The 20,849-nt window shown below is 33.8% G+C and overlaps 14 non-coding genes across 14 annotated transcripts; 6 read left to right on the top strand and 8 right to left on the bottom strand.

Moving 5' to 3' along the window:
* Positions 1–1,418: 1,418 nt before the first annotated feature.
* On the bottom strand, positions 1,419–1,490 carry TRNAQ-UUG (transfer RNA glutamine (anticodon UUG)). Its single transcript has one exon. It is a non-coding gene; the product is annotated as a tRNA-Gln (tRNA).
* A 2,437-nt stretch (positions 1,491–3,927) lies between these two features.
* On the bottom strand, positions 3,928–3,999 carry TRNAQ-UUG (transfer RNA glutamine (anticodon UUG)). Its single transcript has one exon. It is a non-coding gene; the product is annotated as a tRNA-Gln (tRNA).
* Positions 4,000–6,436: 2,437 nt separating this feature from the next.
* TRNAQ-UUG (transfer RNA glutamine (anticodon UUG)) lies at positions 6,437–6,508 on the bottom strand. Its single transcript has one exon. It is a non-coding gene; the product is annotated as a tRNA-Gln (tRNA).
* A 1,547-nt stretch (positions 6,509–8,055) lies between these two features.
* TRNAQ-CUG (transfer RNA glutamine (anticodon CUG)) lies at positions 8,056–8,127 on the top strand. The gene has a single exon. It is a non-coding gene; the product is annotated as a tRNA-Gln (tRNA).
* Positions 8,128–8,945: 818 nt separating this feature from the next.
* TRNAQ-UUG (transfer RNA glutamine (anticodon UUG)) lies at positions 8,946–9,017 on the bottom strand. The gene has a single exon. It is a non-coding gene; the product is annotated as a tRNA-Gln (tRNA).
* A 1,547-nt stretch (positions 9,018–10,564) lies between these two features.
* Positions 10,565–10,636, top strand: TRNAQ-CUG (transfer RNA glutamine (anticodon CUG)). Its single transcript has one exon. It is a non-coding gene; the product is annotated as a tRNA-Gln (tRNA).
* An 818-nt stretch (positions 10,637–11,454) lies between these two features.
* On the bottom strand, positions 11,455–11,526 carry TRNAQ-UUG (transfer RNA glutamine (anticodon UUG)). Its single transcript has one exon. It is a non-coding gene; the product is annotated as a tRNA-Gln (tRNA).
* Positions 11,527–13,073: 1,547 nt separating this feature from the next.
* On the top strand, positions 13,074–13,145 carry TRNAQ-CUG (transfer RNA glutamine (anticodon CUG)). Its single transcript has one exon. It is a non-coding gene; the product is annotated as a tRNA-Gln (tRNA).
* Positions 13,146–13,963: 818 nt separating this feature from the next.
* On the bottom strand, positions 13,964–14,035 carry TRNAQ-UUG (transfer RNA glutamine (anticodon UUG)). The gene has a single exon. It is a non-coding gene; the product is annotated as a tRNA-Gln (tRNA).
* Positions 14,036–15,582: 1,547 nt separating this feature from the next.
* TRNAQ-CUG (transfer RNA glutamine (anticodon CUG)) lies at positions 15,583–15,654 on the top strand. The gene has a single exon. It is a non-coding gene; the product is annotated as a tRNA-Gln (tRNA).
* Positions 15,655–16,472: 818 nt separating this feature from the next.
* Positions 16,473–16,544, bottom strand: TRNAQ-UUG (transfer RNA glutamine (anticodon UUG)). The gene has a single exon. It is a non-coding gene; the product is annotated as a tRNA-Gln (tRNA).
* A 1,547-nt stretch (positions 16,545–18,091) lies between these two features.
* Positions 18,092–18,163, top strand: TRNAQ-CUG (transfer RNA glutamine (anticodon CUG)). Its single transcript has one exon. It is a non-coding gene; the product is annotated as a tRNA-Gln (tRNA).
* Positions 18,164–18,981: 818 nt separating this feature from the next.
* Positions 18,982–19,053, bottom strand: TRNAQ-UUG (transfer RNA glutamine (anticodon UUG)). The gene has a single exon. It is a non-coding gene; the product is annotated as a tRNA-Gln (tRNA).
* A 1,547-nt stretch (positions 19,054–20,600) lies between these two features.
* TRNAQ-CUG (transfer RNA glutamine (anticodon CUG)) lies at positions 20,601–20,672 on the top strand. Its single transcript has one exon. It is a non-coding gene; the product is annotated as a tRNA-Gln (tRNA).
* The last annotated feature ends 177 nt before the right edge of the window (positions 20,673–20,849 follow it).

The following is a 20,849-nucleotide window of genomic DNA, read 5'->3' as shown; positions in this document are numbered from 1 at the left end:
TATTTTGTCTAGGAATGTGATGTAAAAGTATTATAAAGTTCGTATTTCTGTAACTTGTTCAAGCTGTTGGACATTTTGAAAGGAGTCAATATTTGTCTCTTTCAACCTGCTGGTGTTGGATTGGAGCTATCAATAAACAAAGATGACAGAAATGGAAAAGGTCAAGAGTAGTAAAGAAGTACCTCAAAGAATTGGACTGGTACCTTTGCATGCAAAGTCCAAAGTGCCAACCATTGCTCTTTGGAGCCACCCATGTGAGAGACAGAGAAATGGATGTAGTAGTTTGGAAATGTAGAATGTTTTAATATTCTTCAGTCAAAGATGATCATTATTTTTAAATTGCATGTCCTGATAAACGTTTGCACATTTAACACTGTTATGGAGAATGTAGCTGAAAAGAATCAAATCACATTATCGCTCTTTACACTATGAGCATTCAACTGAGATATCTTTTCATCAATGTAAGAAAAGCCCCCGCACTGATGCGCTCTCTTTTGTCTCAATGGAAAAAGCCCTCATGTATGGCGGGGTTCCATGGTGTAATGGTTAGCACTCTGGACTCTGAATCCAGCGATCCGAGTTCCAATCTCGGTGGGACCTGCTTGATTTATGAGATTTAATATTTCACTAATTTCTTAGAAATTGGACTTGGAAAAACATAATGTCAAAGCTTTATACTGAAACTTATCAACGTATAAGTATGTATACATGGCTATATCCATCTAGATAGCGATAATACAATATAAATAAATGAATTAATCATAAACATAAGTACAGAAGCTGAAAACTAAAAACTGTTCTTTCCCATCCACAATTTGAGCAAGAGGTTCTTTTTCTTTCTCATCTGTATGATCAGTAATAAGATAGTTAATTTTGCTGATTTCTTATCTGACAACATTCTTGACTTACACAGTGCATTTAATTGTGCATTTCTTTGAAAGAGGAATTCAGATTAATACATCTGACATGTCTTTCAAAAGATTCTACTTCATGGTTATGGATTTACTTTAGAAAAACAGAGTGTAAATATCTGTGTGTCTGAATTTCAAGATTGTTATTTAAAAGTTCATCTCTTCTGCCCCCAAAATACACAATTTGATTCCTCAAGTTTTCTTTTAATGAAGGCTTTCCAATTAAAAAAGTTCCTTGTTCCCCTTATCAATAACAGTAAGATTTAAACAAGTAATATCTTGCATCAGCCCCTTGTGATGAGTTTGAGAAAACAGAGTCAGCTCACAAAATGTCTCATTATTTTGAGCCATTTAATTTCCATGTTTTCTAAAAGTTCTATAATTTGCTCACATCAAATAGACTTTTAAAATACAATCAATACATTAATGTTTCACTCTACCCGTGTTAGATTTATGATATTTATGAATACACTTGACAGAAAAAGATTTGGTCATAAGTCATGAAAGTGGTCCCACCGAGATTTGAACTCGGATCCTTGGATTCAAAGTCCAAAGTGCTAACCATTACACCATGGAACCTCCCATGTGACAGGGGAGCAAATTGCTGCAGCAATGTGGACATTTCACATTTTTTATGTTCTACAGTCAAAGACAAACAGAATTGTATTACTTTTCTATTCTGTTCAACTTTTGCCCATTGAACTATGGTAGGGAAGTATGTTGCACAAAGGACTCAAGTAACGCTATGACTCTGTTGAACAGTACTTTTTATGTGAGATAACATTTTGCAATAAAAATTAAGATTTCCCTGTGAATGCAATCTCTTCTGTCAAAACGGAAAGCTCAACCTGGTACAGGTGGGTTGATAGTGTTATGCTTGTCAATCTGGACTCTGAAAACAGGGATCTAAGTACAAAGCTCAGTGGGACTTATCTAAACTTTACGATTTTGTTTCCATTCAGTTCTTAGAAGTATTAATTGGAAAAACATCTCATTTACTTATAAACTTGTACGTACCAACTTATATGTATGTATCTCCCTATATATCGCTATATGTCTATGTATATTTATCGGAAAATATAAATATATACATTATAAAAATACATATAATTAATAGAGGTGAAAATAATGAACAGTTGTTGCCTCTCCGCATTTGAAACATGAGCGCCTTCTCCTTCCTCTTCTATATGTCCTGAAATTGAGATAGTCACTTTTTAATCAATTTTGATCTAACAACATAGTTGATTTGTACAAAGCATATCATACGATCTGTGAATAATTTTAAAAAAGAAAATTAGATCAGTACCTTTGAGGCCTCCAAGCAAAAGCTTATATTTCATTATTGCAGATCGACTGTTGAAAATCAGCATGAGAAATGTTTTATTTCACAACTTCCATACTAATATACAAAAAACATTTCTACTATCTGAATGATACCGTCACTGTGGTTCTCTTGGTTTCATTTAAGAAAACATCTCTTTCAAAATGTGCTATATTCGCCTTATCAATAGTGTGGAAATCTTCAAAAAGGTATGCTGGGAATCAGCCCTCTGAAATGCATTTGAGAAAAACAGGATAGGATTTTGTAATGTCACACTATTTTGTCTAGGAATGTGATGTAAAAGTATTATAAAGTTCGTATTTCTGTAACTTGTTCAAGCTGTTGGACATTTTGAAAGGAGTCAATATTTGTCTCTTTCAACCTGCTGGTGTTGGATTGGAGCTATCAATAAACAAAGATGACAGAAATGGAAAAGGTCAAGAGTAGTAAAGAAGTACCTCAAAGAATTGGACTGGTACCTTTGCATGCAAAGTCCAAAGTGCCAACCATTGCTCTTTGGAGCCACCCATGTGAGAGACAGAGAAATGGATGTAGTAGTTTGGAAATGTAGAATGTTTTAATATTCTTCAGTCAAAGATGATCATTATTTTGTAAATTGCATGTCCTGATAAACGTTTGCACATTTAACACTGTTATGGAGAATGTAGCTGAAAAGAATCAAATCACATTATCGCTCTTTACACTATGAGCATTCAACTGAGATATCTTTTCATCAATGTAAGAAAAGCCCCCGCACTGATGCGCTCTCTTTTGTCTCAATGGAAAAAGCCCTCATGTATGGCGGGGTTCCATGGTGTAATGGTTAGCACTCTGGACTCTAAATCCAGCGATCCGAGTTCCAATCTCGGTGGGACCTGCTTGAATTATGAGATTTAATATTTCACTAATTTCTTAGAATTTGGACTTGGAAAAACATAACGTCAAAGCTTTATACTGAAACTTATCAACGTATAAGTATGTATACATGGCTATATCCATCTAGATAGCGATAATACAATATAAAGAAATGAATTAATCATAAACATAAGTACAGAAGCTGAAAACTAAAAACTGTTCTTTCCCATCCACAATTTGAGCAAGAGGTTCTTTTTCTTTCTCATCTGTATGATCAGTAATAAGATAGTTAATTTTGCTGATTTCTTATCTGACAACATTCTTGACTTACACAGTGCATTTAATTGTGCATTTCTTTGAAAGAGGAATTCAGATTAATACATCTGACATGTCTTTCAAAAGATTCTACTTCATGGTTATGGATTTACTTTAGAAAAACAGAGTGTAAATATCTGTGTGTCTGAATTTCAAGATTGTTATTTAAAAGTTCATCTCTTCTGCCCCCAAAATACACAATTTGATTCCTCAAGTTTTCTTTTAATGAAGGCTTTCCAATTAAAAAAGTTCCTTGTTCCCCTTATCAATAACAGTAAGATTTAAACAAGTAATATCTTGCATCAGCCCCTTGTGATGAGTTTGAGAAAACAGAGTCAGCTCACAAAATGTCTCATTATTTTGAGCCATTTAATTTCCATGTTTTCTAAAAGTTCTATAATTTGCTCACATCAAATAGACTTTTAAAATACAATCAATACATTAATGTTTCACTCTACCCGTGTTAGATTTATGATATTTATGAATACACTTGACAGAAAAAGATTTGGTCATAAGTCATGAAAGTGGTCCCACTGAGATTTGAACTCGGATCCTTGGATTCAAAGTCCAAAGTGCTAACCATTACACCATGGAACCTCCCATGTGACAGGGGAGCAAATTGCTGCAGCAATGTGGACATTTCACATTTTTTATGTTCTACAGTCAAAGACAAACAGAATTGTATTACTTTTCTATTCTGTTCAACTTTTGCCCATTGAACTATGTTAGGGAAGTATGTTGCACAAAGGACTCAAGTAACGCTATGACTCTGTTGAACAGTACTTTTTATGTGAGATAACATTTTGCAATAAAAATTAAGATTTCCCTGTGAATGCAATCTCTTCTGTCAAAACGGAAAGCTCAACCTGGTACAGGTGGGTTGATAGTGTTATGCTTGTCAATCTGGACTCTGAAAACAGGGATCTAAGTACAAAGCTCAGTGGGACTTATCTAAACTTTACGATTTTGTTTCCATTCAGTTCTTAGAAGTATTAATTGGAAAAACATCTCATTTACTTATAAACTTGTACGTACCAACTTATATGTATGTATCTCCCTATATATCGCTATATGTCTATGTATATTTATCGGAAAATATAAATATATACATTATAAAAATACATATAATTAATAGAGGTGAAAATAATGAACAGTTGTTGCCTCTCCGCATTTGAAACATGAGCGCCTTCTCCTTCCTCTTCTATATGTCCTGAAATTGAGATAGTCACTTTTTAATCAATTTTGATCTAACAACATAGTTGATTTGTACAAAGCATATCATACGATCTGTGAATAATTTTAAAAAAGAAAATTAGATCAGTACCTTTGAGGCCTCCAAGCAAAAGCTTATATTTCATGATTGCAGATCGACTGTTGAAAATCAGCATGAGAAATGTTTTATTTCACAACTTCCATACTAATATACAAAAAACATTTCTACTATCTGAATGATACCGTCACTGTGGTTCTCTTGGTTTCATTTAAGAAAACATCTCTTTCAAAATGTGCTATATTCGCCTTATCAATAGTGTGGAAATCTTCAAAAAGGTATGCTGGGAATCAGCCCTCTGAAATGCATTTGAGAAAAACAGGATAGGATTTTGTAATGTCACACTATTTTGTCTAGGAATGTGATGTAAAAGTATTATAAAGTTCGTATTTCTGTAACTTGTTCAAGCTGTTGGACATTTTGAAAGGAGTCAATATTTGTCTCTTTCAACCTGCTGGTGTTGGATTGGAGCTATCAATAAACAAAGATGACAGAAATGGAAAAGGTCAAGAGTAGTAAAGAAGTACCTCAAAGAATTGGACTGGTACCTTTGCATGCAAAGTCCAAAGTGCCAACCATTGCTCTTTGGAGCCACCCATGTGAGAGACAGAGAAATGGATGTAGTAGTTTGGAAATGTAGAATGTTTTAATATTCTTCAGTCAAAGATGATCATTATTTTGTAAATTGCATGTCCTGATAAACGTTTGCACATTTAACACTGTTATGGAGAATGTAGCTGAAAAGAATCAAATCACATTATCGCTCTTTACACTATGAGCATTCAACTGAGATATCTTTTCATCAATGTAAGAAAAGCCCCCGCACTGATGCGCTCTCTTTTGTCTCAATGGAAAAAGCCCTCATGTATGGCGGGGTTCCATGGTGTAATGGTTAGCACTCTGGACTCTGAATCCAGCGATCCGAGTTCCAATCTCGGTGGGACCTGCTTGATTTATGAGATTTAATATTTCACTAATTTCTTAGAAATTGGACTTGGAAAAACATAACGTCAAAGCTTTATACTGAAACTTATCAACGTATAAGTATGTATACATGGCTATATCCATCTAGATAGCGATAATACAATATAAAGAAATGAATTAATCATAAACATAAGTACAGAAGCTGAAAACTAAAAACTGTTCTTTCCCATCCACAATTTGAGCAAGAGGTTCTTTTTCTTTCTCATCTGTATGATCAGTAATAAGATAGTTAATTTTGCTGATTTCTTATCTGACAACATTCTTGACTTACACAGTGCATTTAATTGTGCATTTCTTTGAAAGAGGAATTCAGATTAATACATCTGACATGTCTTTCAAAAGATTCTACTTCATGGTTATGGATTTACTTTAGAAAAACAGAGTGTAAATATCTGTGTGTCTGAATTTCAAGATTGTTATTTAAAAGTTCATCTCTTCTGCCCCCAAAATACACAATTTGATTCCTCAAGTTTTCTTTTAATGAAGGCTTTCCAATTAAAAAAGTTCCTTGTTCCCCTTATCAATAACAGTAAGATTTAAACAAGTAATATCTTGCATCAGCCCCTTGTGATGAGTTTGAGAAAACAGAGTCAGCTCACAAAATGTCTCATTATTTTGAGCCATTTAATTTCCATGTTTTCTAAAAGTTCTATAATTTGCTCACATCAAATAGACTTTTAAAATACAATCAATACATTAATGTTTCACTCTACCCGTGTTAGATTTATGATATTTATGAATACACTTGACAGAAAAAGATTTGGTCATAAGTCATGAAAGTGGTCCCACCGAGATTTGAACTCGGATCCTTGGATTCAAAGTCCAAAGTGCTAACCATTACACCATGGAACCTCCCATGTGACAGGGGAGCAAATTGCTGCAGCAATGTGGACATTTCACATTTTTTATGTTCTACAGTCAAAGACAAACAGAATTGTATTACTTTTCTATTCTGTTCAACTTTTGCCCATTGAACTATGTTAGGGAAGTATGTTGCACAAAGGACTCAAGTAACGCTATGACTCTGTTGAACAGTACTTTTTATGTGAGATAAGATTTTGCAATAAAAATTAAGATTTCCCTGTGAATGCAATCTCTTCTGTCAAAACGGAAAGCTCAACCTGGTACAGGTGGGTTGATGGTGTTATGCTTGTCAATCTGCACTCTGAAAACAGGGATCTAAGTACAAAGCTCATTGGGACTTATCTAAACTTTACGATTTTGTTTCCATTCAGTTCTTAGAAGTATTAATTGGAAAAACATCTCATTTACTTATAAACTTGTACGTATCAACTTATATGTATGTATCTCCCTATATATCGCTATATTTCTATGCATATTTATCGGAAAATATAAATATATACATTATAAAAATACATATAATTAATAGAGGTGAAAATAATGAACAGTTGTTGCCTCTCCGCATTTGAAACATGAGCGCCTTCTCCTTCCTCTTCTATATGTCCTGAAATTGAGATAGTCACTTTTTAATCAATTTTGATCTAACAACATAGTTGATTTGTACAAAGCATATCATACGATCTGTGAATAATTTTAAAAAAGAAAATTAGATCAGTACCTTTGAGGCCTCCAAGCAAAAGCTTATATTTCATGATTGCAGATCGACTGTTGAAAATCAGCATGAGAAATGTTTTATTTCACAACTTCCATACTAATATACAAAAAACATTTCTACTATCTGAATGATACAGTCATTGTGGTTCTCTAGGTTTGATTTAAGAAAACATCTCTTTCAAAATGTGCTATATTCGCCTTATCAATAGTGTGGAAATCTTCAAAAAGGAATGCTGGGAATCAGCCCTCTGAAATGCATTTGAGAAAAACAGGATAGGATTTTGTAATGTCACACTATTTTGTCTAGGAATGTGATGTAAAAGTATTATAAAGTTCGTATTTCTGTAACTTGTTCAAGCTGTTGGACATTTTGAAAGGAGTCAATATTTGTCTCTTTCAACCTACTGGTGTTGGATTGGAGCTATCAATAAACAAAGATGACAGAAATGGAAAAGGTCAAGAGTAGTAAAGAAGTACCTCAAAGAATTGGACTGGTACCTTTGCATGCAAAGTCCAAAGTGCCAACCATTGCTCTTTGGAGCCACCCATGTGAGAGACAGAGAAATGGATGTAGTAGTTTGGAAATGTAGAATGTTTTAATATTCTTCAGTCAAAGATGATCATTATTTTGTAAATTGCATGTCCTGATAAACGTTTGCACATTTAACACTGTTATGGAGAATGTAGCTGAAAAGAATCAAATCACATTATCGCTCTTTACACTATGAGCATTCAACTGAGATATCTTTTCATCAATGTAAGAAAAGCCCCCGCACTGATGCGCTCTCTTTTGTCTCAATGGAAAAAGCCCTCATGTATGGCGGGGTTCCATGGTGTAATGGTTAGCACTCTGGACTCTGAATCCAGCGATCCGAGTTCAAATCTCGGTGGGACCTGCTTGAATTATGAGATTTAATATTTCACTAATTTCTTAGAATTTGGACTTGGAAAAACATAACGTCAAAGCTTTATACTGAAACTTATCAACGTATAAGTATGTATACATGGCTATATCCATCTAGATAGCGATAATACAATATAAAGAAATGAATTAATCATAAACATAAGTACAGAAGCTGAAAACTAAAAACTGTTCTTTCCCATCCACAATTTGAGCAAGAGGTTCTTTTTCTTTCTCATCTGTATGATCAGTAATAAGATAGTTAATTTTGCTGATTTCTTATCTGACAACATTCTTGACTTACACAGTGCATTTAATTGTGCATTTCTTTGAAAGAGGAATTCAGATTAATACATCTGACATGTCTTTCAAAAGATTCTACTTCATGGTTATGGATTTACTTTAGAAAAACAGAGTGTAAATATCTGTGTGTCTAAATTTCAAGATTGTTATTTAAAAGTTCATCTCTTCTGCCCCCAAAATACACAATTTGATTCCTCAAGTTTTCTTTTAATGAAGGCTTTCCAATTAAAAAAGTTCCTTGTTCCCCTTATCAATAACAGTAAGATTTAAACAAGTAATATCTTGCATCAGCCCCTTGTGATGAGTTTGAGAAAACAGAGTCAGCTCACAAAATGTCTCATTATTTTGAGCCATTTAATTTCCATGTTTTCTAAAAGTTCTATAATTTGCTCACATCAAATAGACTTTTAAAATACAATCAATACATTAATGTTTCACTCTACCCGTGTTAGATTTATGATATTTATGAATACACTTGACAGAAAAAGATTTGGTCATAAGTCATGAAAGTGGTCCCACCGAGATTTGAACTCGGATCCTTGGATTCAAAGTCCAAAGTGCTAACCATTACACCATGGAACCTCCCATGTGACAGGGGAGCAAATTGCTGCAGCAATGTGGACATTTCACATTTTTTATGTTCTACAGTCAAAGACAAACAGAATTGTATTACTTTTCTATTCTGTTCAACTTTTGCCCATTGAACTATGTTAGGGAAGTATGTTGCACAAAGGACTCAAGTAACGCTATGACTCTGTTGAACAGTACTTTTTATGTGAGATAAGATTTTGCAATAAAAATTAAGATTTCCCTGTGAATGCAATCTCTTCTGTCAAAACGGAAAGCTCAACCTGGTACAGGTGGGTTGATAGTGTTATGCTTGTCAATCTGGACTCTGAAAACAGGGATCTAAGTACAAAGCTCAGTGGGACTTATCTAAACTTTACGATTTTGTTTCCATTCAGTTCTTAGAAGTATTAATTGGAAAAACATCTCATTTACTTATAAACTTGTACGTATCAACTTATATGTATGTATCTCCCTATATATCGCTATATGTCTATGTATATTTATCGGAAAATATAAATATATACATTATAAAAATACATATAATTAATAGAGGTGAAAATAATGAACAGTTGTTGCCTCTCCGCATTTGAAACATGAGCGCCTTCTCCTTCCTCTTCTATATGTCCTGAAATTGAGATAGTCACTTTTTAATCAATTTTGATCTAACAACATAGTTGATTTGTACAAAGCATATCATACGATCTGTGAATAATTTTAAAAAAGAAAATTAGATCAGTACCTTTGAGGCCTCCAAGCAAAAGCTTATATTTCATTATTGCAGATCGACTGTTGAAAATCAGCATGAGAAATGTTTTATTTCACAACTTCCATACTAATATACAAAAAACATTTCTACTATCTGAATGATACCGTCACTGTGGTTCTCTTGGTTTCATTTAAGAAAACATCTCTTTCAAAATGTGCTATATTCGCCTTATCAATAGTGTGGAAATCTTCAAAAAGGTATGCTGGGAATCAGCCCTCTGAAATGCATTTGAGAAAAACAGGATAGGATTTTGTAATGTCACACTATTTTGTCTAGGAATGTGATGTAAAAGTATTATAAAGTTCGTATTTCTGTAACTTGTTCAAGCTGTTGGACATTTTGAAAGGACTCAATATTTGTCTCTTTCAACCTACTGGTGTTGGATTGGAGCTATCAATAAACAAAGATGACAGAAATGGAAAAGGTCAAGAGTAGTAAAGAAGTACCTCAAAGAATTGGACTGGTACCTTTGCATGCAAAGTCCAAAGTGCCAACCATTGCTCTTTGGAGCCACCCATGTGAGAGACAGAGAAATGGATGTAGTAGTTTGGAAATGTAGAATGTTTTAATATTCTTCAGTCAAAGATGATCATTATTTTGTAAATTGCATGTCCTGATAAACGTTTGCACATTTAACACTGTTATGGAGAATGTAGCTGAAAAGAATCAAATCACATTATCGCTCTTTACACTATGAGCATTCAACTGAGATATCTTTTCATCAATGTAAGAAAAGCCCCCGCACTGATGCGCTCTCTTTTGTCTCAATGGAAAAAGCCCTCATGTATGGCGGGGTTCCATGGTGTAATGGTTAGCACTCTGGACTCTGAATCCAGCGATCCGAGTTCAAATCTCGGTGGGACCTGCTTGAATTATGAGATTTAATATTTCACTAATTTCTTAGAATTTGGACTTGGAAAAACATAACATCAAAGCTTTATACTGAAACTTATCAACGTATAAGTATGTATACATGGCTATATCCATCTAGATAGCGATAATACAATATAAAGAAATGAATTAATCATAAACATAAGTACAGAAGCTGAAAACTAAAAACTGTTCTTTCCCATCCACAATTTGAGCAAGAGGTTCTTTTTCTTTCTCATCTGTATGATCAGTAATAAGATAGTTAATTTTGCTGATTTCTTATCTGACAACATTCTTGACTTACACAGTGCATTTAATTGTGCATTTCTTTGAAAGAGGAATTCAGATTAATACATCTGACATGTCTTTCGAAAGATTCTACTTCATGGTTATGGATTTACTTTAGAAAAACAGAGTGTAAATATCTGTGTGTCTGAATTTCAAGATTGTTATTTAAAAGTTCATCTCTTCTGCCCCCAAAATACACAATTTGATTCCTCAAGTTTTCTTTTAATGAAGGCTTTCCAATTAAAAAAGTTCCTTGTTCCCCTTATCAATAACAGTAAGATTTAAACAAGTAATATCTTGCATCAGCCCCTTGTGATGAGTTTGAGAAAACAGAGTCAGCTCACAAAATGTCTCATTATTTTGAGCCATTTAATTTCCATGTTTTCTAAAAGTTCTATAATTTGCTCACATCAAATAGACTTTTAAAATACAATCAATACATTAATGTTTCACTCTACCCGTGTTAGATTTATGATATTTATGAATACACTTGACAGAAAAAGATTTGGTCATAAGTCATGAAAGTGGTCCCACCGAGATTTGAACTCGGATCCTTGGATTCAAAGTCCAAAGTGCTAACCATTACACCATGGAACCTCCCATGTGACAGGGGAGCAAATTGCTGCAGCAATGTGGACATTTCACATTTTTTATGTTCTACAGTCAAAGACAAACAGAATGGTATTACTTTTCTATTCTGTTCAACTTTTGCCCATTGAACTATGTTAGGGAAGTATGTTGCACAAAGGACTCAAGTAACGCTATGACTCTGTTGAACAGTACTTTTTATGTGAGATAAGATTTTGCAATAAAAATTAAGATTTCCCTGTGAATGCAATCCCTTCTGTCAAAACGGAAAGCTCAACCTGGTACAGGTGGGTTTATAGTGTTATGCTTGTCAATCTGGACTCTGAAAACAGGGATCTAAGTACAAAGCTCAGTGGGACTTATCTAAACTTTACGATTTTGTTTCCATTCAGTTCTTAGAAGTATTAATTGGAAAAACATCTCATTTACTTATAAACTTGTACGTATCAACTTATATGTATGTATCTCCCTATATATCGCTATATGTCTATGTATATTTATCGGAAAATATAAATATATACATTATAAAAATACATATAATTAATAGAGGTGAAAATAATGAACAGTTGTTGCCTCTCCGCATTTGAAACATGAGCGCCTTCTCCTTCCTCTTCTATATGTCCTGAAATTGAGATAGTCACTTTTTAATCAATTTTGATCTAACAACATAGTTGATTTGTACAAAGCATATCATACGATCTGTGAATAATTTTAAAAAAGAAAATTAGATCAGTGCCTTTGAGGCCTCCAAGCAAAAGCTTATATTTCATGATTGCAGATCGACTGTTGAAAATCAGCATGAGAAATGTTTTATTTCACAACTTCCATACTAATATACAAAAAACATTTCTACTATCTGAATGATACCGTCATTGTGGTTCTCTAGGTTTGATTTAAGAAAACATCTCTTTCAAAATGTGCTATATTCGCCTTATCAATAGTGTGGAAATCTTCAAAAAGGAATGCTGGGAATCAGCCCTCTGAAATGCATTTGAGAAAAACAGGATAGGATTTTGTAATGTCACACTATTTTGTCTAGGAATGTGATGTAAAAGTATTATAAAGTTCGTATTTCTGTAACTTGTTCAAGCTGTTGGACATTTTGAAAGGAGTCAATATTTGTCTCTTTCAACCTACTGGTGTTGGATTGGAGCTATCAATAAACAAAGATGACAGAAATGGAAAAGGTCAAGAGTAGTAAAGAAGTACCTCAAAGAATTGGACTGGTACCTTTGCATGCAAAGTCCAAAGTGCCAACCATTGCTCTTTGGAGCCACCCATGTGAGAGACAGAGAAATGGATGTAGTAGTTTGGAAATGTAGAATGTTTTAATATTCTTCAGTCAAAGATGATCATTATTTTGTAAATTGCATGTCCTGATAAACGTTTGCACATTTAACACTGTTATGGAGAATGTAGCTGAAAAGAATCAAATCACATTATCGCTCTTTACACTATGAGCATTCAACTGAGATATCTTTTCATCAATGTAAGAAAAGCCCCCGCACTGATGCGCTCTCTTTTGTCTCAATGGAAAAAGCTCTCGTGTATGGCTGGGTTCCATGGTGTAATGGTTAGCACTCTGGACTCTGAATCCAGCGATCCGAGTTCAAATCTCGGTGGGACCTGCTTGAATTATGAGATTTAATATTTCACTAATTTCTTAGAATTTGGACTTGGAAAAACATAACGTCAAAGCTTTATACTGAAACTTATCAACGTATAAGTATGTATACATGGCTATATCCATCTAGATAGCAATAATACAATATAAAGAAATGAATTAATCATAAACATAAGTACAGAAGCTGAAAACTAAAAACTGTTCTTTCCCATCCACAATTTGAGCAAGAGGTTCTTTTTCTTTCTCATCTGTATGATCAGTAATAAGATAGTTAATTTTGCTGATTTCTTATCTGACAACATTCTTGACTTACACAGTGCATTTAATTGTGCATTTCTTTGAAAGAGGAATTCAGATTAATACATCTGACATGTCTTTCAAAAGATTCTACTTCATGGTTATGGATTTACTTTAGAAAAACAGAGTGTAAATATCTGTGTGTCTGAATTTCAAGATTGTTATTTAAAAGTTCATCTCTTCTGCCCCCAAAATACACAATTTGATTCCTCAAGTTTTCTTTTAATGAAGGCTTTCCAATTAAAAAAGTTCCTTGTTCCCCTTATCAATAACAGTAAGATTTAAACAAGTAATATCTTGCATCAGCCCCTTGTGATGAGTTTGAGAAAACAGAGTCAGCTCACAAAATGTCTCATTATTTTGAGCCATTTAATTTCCATGTTTTCTAAAAGTTCTATAATTTGCTCACATCAAATAGACTTTTAAAATACAATCAATACATTAATGTTTCACTCTACCCGTGTTAGATTTATGATATTTATGAATACACTTGACAGAAAAAGTTTTGGTCATAAGTCATGAAAGTGGTCCCACCGAGATTTGAACTCGGATCCTTGGATTCAAAGTCCAAAGTGCTAACCATTACACCATGGAACCTCCCATGTGACAGGGGAGCAAATTGCTGCTGCAATGTGGACATTTCACATTTTTTATGTTCTACAGTCAAAGACAAACAGAATTGTATTACTTTTCTATTCTGTTCAACTTTTGCCCATTGAACTATGTTAGGGAAGTATGTTGCACAAAGGACTCAAGTAACGCTATGACTCTGTTGAACAGTACTTTTTATGTGAGATAAGATTTTGCAATAAAAATTAAGATTTCCCTGTGAATGCAATCTCTTCTGTCAAAACGGAAAGCTCAACCTGGTACAGGTGGGTTGATAGTGTTATGCTTGTCAATCTGGACTCTGAAAACATGGATCTAAGTACAAAGCTCAGTGGGACTTATCTAAACTTTACGATTTTGTTTCCATTCAGTTCTTAGAAGTATTAATTGGAAAAACATCTCATTTACTTATAAACTTGTACGTATCAACTTATATGTATGTATCTCCCAATATATCGCTATATGTCTATGTATATTTATCGGAAAATATAAATATATACATTATAAAAATACATATAATTAATAGAGGTGAAAATAATGAACAGTTGTTGCCTCTCCGCATTTGAAACATGAGCGCCTTCTCCTTCCTCTTCTATATGTCCTGAAATTGAGATAGTCACTTTTTAATCAATTTTGATCTAACAACATAGTTGGTTTGTACAAAGCATATCATACGATCTGTGAATAATTTTAAAAAAGAAAATTAGATCAGTACCTTTGAGGCCTCCAAGCAAAAGCTTATATTTCATGATTGCAGATCGACTGTTGAAAATCAGCATGAGAAATGTTTTATTTCACAACTTCCATACTAATATACAAAAAACATTTCTACTATCTGAATGATACCGTCATTGTGGTTCTCTAGGTTTGATTTAAGAAAACATCTCTTTCAGAATGTGCTATATTCGCCTTATCAATAGTGTGGAAATCTTCAAAAAGGAATGCTGGGAATCAGCCTTCTGAAATGCATTTGAGAAAAACAGGATAGGATTTTGTAATGTCACACTATTTTGTCTAGGAATGTGATGTAAAAGTATTATAAAGTTCGTATTTCTGTAACTTGTTCAAGCTGTTGGACATTTTGAAAGGAGTCAATATTTGTCTCTTTCAACCTACTGGTGTTGGATTGGAGCTATCAATAAACAAAGATGACAGAAATGGAAAAGGTCAAGAGTAGTAAAGAAGTACCTCAAAGAATTGGACTGGTACCTTTGCATGCAAAGTCCAAAGTGCCAACCATTGCTCTTTGGAGCCACCCATGTGAGAGACAGAGAAATGGATGTAGTAGTTTGGAAATGTAGAATGTTTTAATATTCTTCAGTCAAAGATGATCATTATTTTGTAAATTGCATGTCCTGATAAACGTTTGCACATTTAACACTGTTATGGAGAATGTAGCTGAAAAGAATCAAATCACATTATCGCTCTTTACACTATGAGCATTCAACTGAGATATCTTTTCATCAATGTAAGAAAAGCCCCCGCACTGATGCGCTCTCTTTTGTCTCAATGGAAAAAGCCCTCATGTATGGCGGGGTTCCATGGTGTAATGGTTAGCACTCTGGACTCTGAATCCAGCGATCCGAGTTCAAATCTCGGTGGGACCTGCTTGAATTATGAGATTTAATATTTCACTAATTTCTTAGAATTTGGACTTGGAAAAACATAACGTCAAAGCTTTATACTGAAACTTATCAACGTATAAGTATGTATACATGGCTATATCCATCTAGATAGCGATAATACAATATAAAGAAATGAATTAATCATAAACATAAGTACAGAAGCTGAAAACTAAAAACTGTTCTTTCCCATCCACAATTTGAGCAAGAGGTTCTTTTTCTTTCTCATCTGTATGATCAGTAATAAGATAGTTAATTTTGCTGATTTCTTATCTGACAACATTCTTGACTTACACAGTGCATTTAATTGTGCATTTCTTTGAAAGAGGAATTCAGATTAATACATCTGAAATGTCTTTCAAAAGATTCTACTTCATGGTTATGGATTTACTTTAGAAAAACAGAGTGTAAATATCTGTGTGTCTGAATTTCAAGATTGTTATTTAAAAGTTCATCTCTTCTGCCCCCAAAATACACAATTTGATTCCTCAAGTTTTCTTTTAATGAAGGCTTTCCAATTGAAAAAGTTCCTTGTTCCCCTTATCAATAACAGTAAGATTTAAACAAGTAATATCTTGCATCAGCCCCTTGTGATGAGTTTGAGAAAACAGAGTCAGCTCACAAAATGTCTCATTATTTTGAGCCATTTAATTTCCATGTTTTCTAAAAGTTCTATAATTTGCTCACATCAAATAGACTTTTAAAATACAATCAATACATTAATGTTTCACTCTACCCGTGTTAGATTTATGATATTTATGAATACACTTGACAGAAAAAGATTTGGTCATAAGTCATGAAAGTGGTCCCACCGAGATTTGAACTCGGATCCTTGGATTCAAAGTCCAAAGTGCTAACCATTACACCATGGAACCTCCCATGTGACAGGGGAGCAAATTGCTGCAGCAATGTGGACATTTCACATTTTTTATGTTCTACAGTCAAAGACAAACAGAATTGTATTACTTTTCTATTCTGTTCAACTTTTGCCCATTGAACTATGTTAGGGAAGTATGTTGCACAAAGGACTCAAGTAACGCTATGACTCTGTTGAACAGTACTTTTTATGTGAGATAAGATTTTGCAATAAAAATTAAGATTTCCCTGTGAATGCAATCTCTTCTGTCAAAACGGAAAGCTCAACCTGGTACAGGTGGGTTGATAGTGTTATGCTTGTCAATCTGGACTCTGAAAACAGGGATCTAAGTACAAAGCTCAGTGGGACTTATCTAAACTTTACGATTTTGTTTCCATTCAGTTCTTAGAAGTATTAATTGGAAAAACATCTCATTTACTTATAAACTTGTACGTATCAACTTATATGTATGTATCTCCCTATATATCGCTATATGTCTATGTATATTTATCGGAAAATATAAATATATACATTATAAAAATACATATAATTAATAGAGGTGAAAATAATGAACAGTTGTTGCCTCTCCGCATTTGAAACATGAGCGCCTTCTCCTTCCTCTTCTATATGTCCTGAAATTGAGATAGTCACTTTTTAATCAATTTTGATCTAACAACATAGTTGATTTGTACAAAGCATATCATACGATCTGTGAATAATTTTAAAAAAGAAAATTAGATCAGTGCCTTTGAGGCCTCCAAGCAAAAGCTTATATTTCATGATTGCAGATCGACTGTTGAAAATCAGCATGAGAAATGTTTTATTTCACAACTTCCATACTAATATACAAAAAACATTTCTACTATCTGAATGATACCGTCACTGTGGTTCTCTTGGTTTCATTTAAGAAAACATCTCTTTCAAAATGTGCTATATGCGCCTTATCAATAGTGTGGAAATCTTCAAAAAGGTATGCTGGGAATCAGCCATCTGAAATGCATTTGAGAAAAACAGGATAGGATTTTGTAATGTCACACTATTTTGTCTAGGAATGTGATGTAAAAGTATTATAAAGTTCGTATTTCTGTAACTTGTTCAAGCTGTTGGACATTTTGAAAGGAGTCAATATTTGTCTCTTTCAACCTGCTGGTGTTGGATTGGAGCTATCAATAAACAAAGATGTCAGAAATGGAAAAGGTCAAGAGTAGTAAAGAAGTACCTCAAAGAATTGGACTGGTACCTTTGCATGCAAAGTCCAAAGTGCCAACCATTGCTCTTTGGAGCCACCCATGTGAGAGACAGAGAAATGGATGTAGTAGTTTGGAAATGTAGAATGTTTTAATATTCTTCAGTCAAAGATGATCATTATTTTGTAAATTGCATGTCCTGATAAACGTTTGCACATTTAACACTGTTATGGAGAATGTAGCTGAAAAGAATCAAATCACATTATCGCTCTTTACACTATGAGCATTCAACTGAGATATCTTTTCATCAATGTAAGAAAAGCCCCCGCACTGATGCGCTCTCTTTTGTCTCAATGGAAAAAGCCCTCATGTATGGCGGGGTTCCATGGTGTAATGGTTAGCACTCTGGACTCTGAATCCAGCGATCCGAGTTCAAATCTCGGTGGGACCTGCTTGAATTATGAGATTTAATATTTCACTAATTTCTTAGAATTTGGACTTGGAAAAACATAACGTCAAAGCTTTATACTGAAACTTATCAACGTATAAGTATGTATACATGGCTATATCCATCTAGATAGCGATAATACAATATAAAGAAATGAATTAATCATAAACATAAGTACAGAAGCTGAAAACTAAAAACTGTTCTTTCCCATCCACAATTTGAGCAAGAGGTTCTTTTTCTTTCTCATCTGTATGATCAGTAATAAGATAGTTAATTTTGCTGATTTCTTATCTGACAACATTCTTGACTTACACAGTGCATTTAATTGTGCATTTCTTTGAAAGAGGAATTCAGATTAATACATCTGACATGTCTTTCAAAAGATTCTACTTCATGGTTATGGATTTACTTTAGAAAAACAGAGTGTAAATATCTGTGTGTCTGAATTTCAAGATTGTTATTTAAAAGTTCATCTCTTCTGCCCCCAAAATACACAATTTGATTCCTCAAGTTTTCTTTTAATGAAGGCTTTCCAATTAAAAAAGTTCCTTGTTCCCCTTATCAATAACAGTAAGATTTAAACAAGTAATATCTTGCATCAGCCCCTTGTGATGAGTTTGAGAAAACAGAGTCAGCTCACAAAATGTCTCATTATTTTGAGCCATTTAATTTCCATGTTTTCTAAAAGTTCTATAATTTGCTCACATCAAATAGACTTTTAAAATACAATCAATACATTAATGTTTCACTCTACCCGTGTTAGATTTATGATATTTATGAATACACTTGACAGAAAAAGATTTGGTCATAAGTCATGAAAGTGGTCCCACCGAGATTTGAACTCGGATCCTTGGATTCAAAGTCCAAAGTGCTAACCATTACACCATGGAACCTCCCATGTGACAGGGGAGCAAATTGCTGCAGCAATGTGGACATTTCACATTTTTTATGTTCTACAGTCAAAGACAAACAGAATTGTATTACTTTTCTATTCTGTTCAACTTTTGCCCATTGAACTATGGTAGGGAAGTATGTTGCACAAAGGACTCAAGTAACGCTATGACTCTGTTGAACAGTACTTTTTATGTGAGATAAGATTTTGCAAGAAAAATTAAGATTTCCCTGTGAATGCAATCTCTTCTGTCAAAACGGAAAGCTCAACCTGGTACAGGTGGGTTGATAGTGTTATGCTTGTCAATCTGGACTCTGAAAACAGGGATCTAAGTACAAAGCTCAGTGGGACTTATCTAAACTTTACGATTTTGTTTCCATTCAGTTCTTAGAAGTATTAATTGGAAAAACATCTCATTTACTTATAAACTTGTACGTATCAACTTATATGTATGTATCTCCCCATATATCGCTATATGTCTATGTATATTTATCGGAAAATATAAATATATACATTATAAAAATACATATAATTAATAGAGGTGAAAATAATGAACAGTTGTTGCCTCTCCGCATTTGAAACATGAGCGCCTTCTCCTTCCTCTTCTATATGTCCTGAAATTGAGATAGTCACTTTTTAATCAATTTTGATCTAACAACATAGTTGATTTGTACAAAGCATATCATACGATCTGTGAATAATTTTAAAAAAGAAAATTAGATCAGTACCTTTGAGGCCTCCAAGCAAAAGCTTATATTTCATTATTGCAGATCGACTGTTGAAAATCAGCATGAGAAATGTTTTATTTCACAACTTCCATACTAATATACAAAAAACATTTCTACTATCTGAATGATACCGTCACTGTGGTTCTCTTGGTTTCATTTAAGAAAACATCTCTTTCAAAATGTGCTATATTCGCCTTATCAATAGTGTGGAAATCTTCAAAAAGGTATGCTGGGAATCAGCCCTCTGAAATGCATTTGAGAAAAACAGGATAGGATTTTGTAATGTCACACTATTTTGTCTAGGAATGTGATGTAAAAGTATTATAAAGTTCGTATTTCTGTAACTTGTTCAAGCTGTTGGACATTTTGAAAGGAGTCAATATTTGTCTCTTTCAACCTGCTGGTGTTGGATTGGAGCTATCAATAAACAAAGATGACAGAAATGGAAAAGGTCAAGAGTAGTAAAGAAGTACCTCAAAGAATTGGACTGGTACCTTTGCATGCAAAGTCCAAAGTGCCAACCATTGCTCTTTGGAGCCACCCATGTGAGAGACAGAGAAATGGATGTAGTAGTTTGGAAATGTAGAATGTTTTAATATTCTTCAGTCAAAGATGATCATTATTTTGTAAATTGCATGTCCTGATAAACGTTTGCACATTTAACACTGTTATGGAGAATGTAGCTGAAAAGAATCAAATCACATTATCGCTCTTTACACTATGAGCATTCAACTGAGATATCTTTTCATCAATGTAAGAAAAGCCCCCGCACTGATGCGCTCTCTTTTGTCTCAATGGAAAAAGCCCTCATGTATGGCGGGGTTCCATGGTGTAATGGTTAGCACTCTGGACTCTGAATCCAGCGATCCGAGTTCAAATCTCGGTGGGACCTGCTTGAATTATGAGATTTAATATTTCACTAATTTCTTAGAATTTGGACTTGGAAAAACATAACGTCAAAGCTTTATACTGAAACTTATCAACGTATAAGTATGTATCTATGTCTATATCCATCTAGATAGCGATAATACAATATAAAGAAATGAATTAATCATAAACATAAGTACAG

Source organism: Lissotriton vulgaris, unplaced genomic scaffold (assembly GCF_964263255.1).
Source record: "Lissotriton vulgaris unplaced genomic scaffold, aLisVul1.2 SCAFFOLD_714, whole genome shotgun sequence".
Taxonomy (NCBI): Eukaryota; Metazoa; Chordata; class Amphibia; order Caudata; family Salamandridae; genus Lissotriton; species Lissotriton vulgaris.
The sequence above is the reverse complement of the archived record's forward strand: the minus strand, read 5'-3'. Positions and strand labels throughout refer to the sequence as shown.